Source organism: Kogia breviceps, assembly GCF_026419965.1.
Source record: "Kogia breviceps isolate mKogBre1 chromosome 20 unlocalized genomic scaffold, mKogBre1 haplotype 1 SUPER_20_unloc_3, whole genome shotgun sequence".
Taxonomy (NCBI): Eukaryota; Metazoa; Chordata; class Mammalia; order Artiodactyla; family Physeteridae; genus Kogia; species Kogia breviceps.
Window position 1 is genome coordinate 194,812 of NW_026711569.1, and position 5,592 is coordinate 200,403.

The window sequence follows — 5,592 nt, forward strand, 5'->3', positions numbered from 1 at the left end:
GTCTCGGAGGACTCACATCGACTTCGTCCTCTCGATAGTCAAAGAACCAGGTCTGGCTCAGAACTGAAAAAGAAGCTTCTCTCTCTGCCTAGCAAGTCTTTCCTTGGGATGCTGGTGACATGCCTAAGGAAGCACTGTTTCACGGTGACCTATCATCTGATGAAGTGCCTTACGATCTTTTGGATATTTTGGACACACTTGCCCCCAAATTGAAGGACCGATGAAGTCCTTTGGACTTAGAGATAGGATCCAGGAGGAGAGGGCCCTCCAAGTAGCTCAAAAAATGTGTTCTCTCTCCTGAGAAATGAGAGAGATGAAACTGACTAAGTTTCTTGGGGAGGTTCGATGACACGGGAAGCGTTGTCCAAAGAGGAAGGAACGACGTGAAGTCTTCTTTGGCTTGTGTCTGTACACCGATGTGTTCTAACGGTTCCAGAAATGATGGGATCTTTCTTCCCGGAAGTCTTCTCTGCCCTGGCATAAAGGGCTGTCTGTCGTCGTCAAAATGGAGGCTCACACGAAAGGGACTGTACCCAGTATCACGGAGATGTTCTAACCGACTTTCACGCCGAGGCGGCAACAACAGCCCGTTGAAAGATGGTGGGGGTGGCGGGGCACACGTGGGTGGAGCAAGTCCATTCTGTCCTTTCAGCATCCGGTCGGGGCTATGGCAGACGGGAGACGAGACGAGACGAGACGAGATGAGACGAGACGAGACGAGACGAGACGAGACGGCGGCCCAGCCGGTTGCTCCCTGGCCAACCTCCCCCCTGCCCCTCCCCTTGCATTCCTTCACCCGCCCATCCCACGGTGTCTTGAAGAGGAGTCCGATTGTCAATAGACGTGGGCAGGAAGATTTTCTACGGTCTACCGGCAACGGGAACGGCGACGTCTGACCTCTCGTGCTTGTAACCCTGGGGGGTGGGGGTGGGGGTGGGGGGGAACGTTTTTCTCTCTGGAAAGAAAACCTCCTCTCTCTGGATCCTCGGACCCCCAGCCACTGGACTTCATTCCACTGCCACTTATTTATTTATTTATTTTTGTGGGATGCGGGCCTCTCACTGTTGTGGCCTCTCCCGTGGCGGAGCACAGGCTCCGCGGCCATGGCTCACGGGCCCGGCCGCCACGCGGCGTGTGGGATCTTCCCGGACCGGGGCACGAACCCGTGTCCCCTGCATCGGCGGGCGGATCCTCAACCACTGCGCCACCGGGGAAGCCCTCCACTGCCACTTCGTAGGGGTCATCCAAACATTCTTGTGACCGTGGCTATGTTTTCCGTGTGGGTTGAGGTCTTCCCTCACCGCAAGCCTGATGTCCTCACCGTGGCACAGAGACTGTTAAAGAAACGAAATGTGCTTGCCGCCTGGGGTCTGCCTTCCACAGGCTTCCGGGTGATCAGATCGAGGCACCCCTTTCACTGGGCAAATCCTACAATTCTTCACAGAAGCTCTTGAAAACTTTTTTGGAACCGGCACTCGTCCAGTCACGCTCAATCATCAGGCAGGGCCGGCAGAACCGATGGAAAAACTGGACTCCAAGAAGAGCAAGAATGACTTCCATGGGGTTGAGTGACCTGAGGAGGAGGAGGAGGAGGAGGAGGAGGAGGAGGAGGAGGAGGAGGAGGAGGAGGAGGATGTGTATGACTACTTGTGTAAAATGGGACTGACTGGGGAAGCGGGGGATACTTAGGGGGTTGGGTGGGATGAACATATACACATTACTGTACATAAAATAGGGAATCAACAAGCATCTCCTACTATAGAGCACAGGATACTCTACTCAATACTTTGTAATAACCTATGAGAGAAAAGAATCTGAAAAAGAATCTTTTCAAAATTATTTATTTATTTATTTATTCATCCATTCATTCATTTATTTATATTGCGGTATGCGGGTCTCTCACTGTTGTGGCCTCTCCCGTTGTGGAGCACAGGCTCCGGACGCACAGGCTCACGGGCCTAGCTGCTCCGCGGCATGTGGGATTTTCCCGGACCGGGGCACGAACCCGTGTGTCCCCTGCATCGGCAGGCGGACTCTCAACCACTGCGCCACCGGGGAAGCCGCTAAAATATATATGTGTAGATAGATAGATAGATAGATAGATAGATAGATAGATAGATAGATAGATAGAGATTTATAAAAATCTCTGTCTCTCTGTCTCTCTGTCTCCGTCTCCGTGTCTCTCTCTCCCTCTCTCTCTCTCTCTCTCTCTCTCTCTCTCTCTCTATATATATATATATATATATATATATATATATATATACATACATACATATATATATATATATACATATATGAGAGAGGGAGGGAGGGAGAGAGAGAGAGAACTGAATCACTGTGCCGTATACCTGAAACTAACACGACATTGTAAATGAATTATATTTCAAATATTTTTAAAAAAAATCTGGAAAAAAAAAAAAGAGAGGGAGTGGGATTAGGACTGATGGTTAAATCTTTTGTTTTCCACATACAAGGGAAACAGAAACAAACAAGGAAAACCCAAGTTTCTTTTTTTATTTTTAAAGATGGATATCCATTTGGTAACTTATACCTCTGTCAGCAGGATGGAATCACTGATCTTTTTCTCCTTACCTTCCTTAATTCAGAAACTCTCAGTGAGGCTTCTTATTTCCTTGGCGATACAGCTATTTGCATACGTTACCTGGAGGCCAAAATTATGTTTCCATGAGACAGGGATACACACTTCTGGATATGAAATTCTGGTGCTACTCGTTTCCCTTAGGGTGTTGTTCTTAACCTGAAAACGGGACTGCATCCCGAAGTTTTGTGAGTTCCCTTCAATCTCTGGCTACGACTCTCTCCATGAATGTTGGCCATTTTCTCCCACCCTTTTGGCTTGGCATCACTGAGGCCTAAAACGGCCTTTTGCCTGAAGCCCTGCAGACGGAAGCTAGAGAACTTGATGAAAACCTTAGAGAAACGGCCACAACGGCTCCTATGGAAAGAATCCTCGTGCCTGTTTCTGTGAGAGCCACTCCGAAATTTGAACCAAACACCCGACGACATCATCAGAGGTATTTCAAACTTCTAAAGTTACTTCGACCCTGACATCTAGAAATCTCCTTCACACACACACACACACACACACACACACACACACACACACACACACACACGAGTCACCAGCTCAGCTTTAATATGTTCCAAGGAACTTTCAGAGGAGGGAACTGTTGAGCTCCCAGAGTAGGCCGCCCCAAAATGTGCCTCCATGCTCTATTGATTATTTTGAATTCAAGTGACAAGAACCGGCCAGCACAAGAGGGACACACTGGCCCTCCTTTCTGTCCTCCTGCGGAGGAAGATCTCAAGTGAAGACATCTGCTTCCACACATGTCCATGATTCTCAAATGGTGTAGTGGGGTTTCCAGGGTCAGGAAAAGGAGGGGACACCTTTTGCCTGGAGAAAAGGCCTGTTTCTCACACGTCCTCCTCCCGTCACCTCCTCTCTCCCTCCTTCCCTCCCTGCAGTTTGGAGGGGGCAGCCTGAGGGTGGCGAAATTGGGGAAAGAAAAGAGAAAAAGCCATTCATTAAAGAGAAGCTCGAGGCAAAGTCAAAGGCTCCGACCTGACCGGAGAGCTTTCTGCATTTGAATCGAGCGATTGAACGAGGCCCTGCGGAATGAATCGTCCGGACCTCCCCTCCCCCGCTCCTGGCAAAGGTCAGTCCAAGGGGACTTAGGAAGGAGCTCTGGAGAAGGAACGGGGGTGGGGGTGGGGGTGGGGGCGGGACCAACAGACAATAGCCGCTGCCTGCCTGCCTGCCTGCCTGCCTGCCTGCCTGCCTGCCTGCCGGGTTGAGGCCTGAGGGCTGAGGGCCACGCCGCCTCCTGTAACACAATCCCTTCCAGGAAACTGCTGTGATGACTATGTGGCAGTGAATCATCAAATCCGAACTCTCTTGGCCTATTTCTGCAAAAGGCCCGAGTCTCAGCTATGACAGATTCTCTGGATTTCTTCGCACATGGACTGACCCGCACCCTCCCATTCTGTCAGATCCTCCTTTGTACACACACCTCCACTGGAAGGGCTCTTTGGCCTCGTCCAGAAAAAGAACAAGCAAAAACAAACACACAAACAGACTGAAATGATGTGTCGGTATTTATTGGAAAGAAACACGCTCCTCTCACATACTTGAGGGCAGGAAGCGGAAGGCAGGTTCTCGGCCGGAGGGGGACGGGAAACCTGAACCGACGTCGGTCAGCGGGCCGCCCCCCCCACCCCCCTTCTCTCCCACGTCACGTGGGCGTCCCTGCCCTGCTGTTGATATTTCACTTGGGAAACTTCTGTAGGCCGGCCGAGATGCCAGCTTGCTGTCCTGCTGCTTCATGTCCATCTATCTCTGTCAGCCATGCCCAAAAGGCACGTGAAATCATGGAGAGCAAATAGCACACCCAGAGCTCTCTCTCTCTCTCTCTCTCTCTCTCTCTCTCTCTCTCTCTCTCTCTCTCTCTCTCCCCCCCCCCCCGTGTGTGTGTGTGTGTGTGTGTGTGTGTGTGTGTGTGTGTGTGCGCGTGTGTGTGTGTTTGGATTTCCCAGGAACCTATGAGGGAGCAAAGGGAGGGCTGGGTGAAGGAATCCTGGGTGCCTGTCATCGCACACCCTGCAGAGCACCATTTATTTCCATCTCCATATCTGAAAGACACTTAGTCCTCATTTCAGCAACTTGATGGTGATTCCCCTTCTAAATACATGACAAAACCTATGAAGTACTGGACTCATTGAATCTGTAGCTGCTAACAGGGTCCAGGGAGTTTTCAATCAATGGCAGGAAAAGAAATGATCCTGAACATAAAACTGCCAAGAATTCCTATGGATGGAGTTATCGTGGACCGACCACTGGTGAGACGTGCCATGGGGGCTCGCGTTGGACAGACTGGAATGGGATAGGTAGAGCCAGTCATCCCATGTTTTACCTCGAGCTGCAGAAGCAGAGAATATCATCTAAAAGCCTACCTTCATGGTATCTCAGTGCTCAGGGCTCTTCCTTCTCAGGGATCTTGTGTTCTGTAGGGATAATTCACGTGCTGGGGCAGTAGGTTCCCAGTATCATCTTGTGAAATGGATTAAATGATGTCTTCCTTTTGAAAAGATAAAGACTATTTGGAAAAGTTATTAACAGTGAACGCGTGACGTTATCCTCTCTGATCTATAAAGTAGAGTTGACCGTTGAACCACCAACATGGAGGGTTACGGCTGCCGACCCCGACCCCACGCGCTGTGAGCGTCCATGGATAACTTCACACTCAGGGCCCTGTATCTGCGCTTCCACCTCCGGGGACTCAGCAACCGACCACAGATCCTGCAGTGCCATAGTGCACACCTATGGAAAATATCCACCTATGAGTCACACGCACACGCACACACACACACACCCACACACACACCCACACCCCCACACACCCACACACATCACCCCCACCGCCCCCCCACAGACACACACTTCACAGTGCTGTTGGGCAACGGCCCTAGCACAACCTGAGAGCCTTCGTGGTATTCGGACTCCATTACCTTTGGTGTGTGTGTGTGTGTGTGTGTGTGTGTGTGTGTGTGTGTTCGTGTGTTCTTTTACCT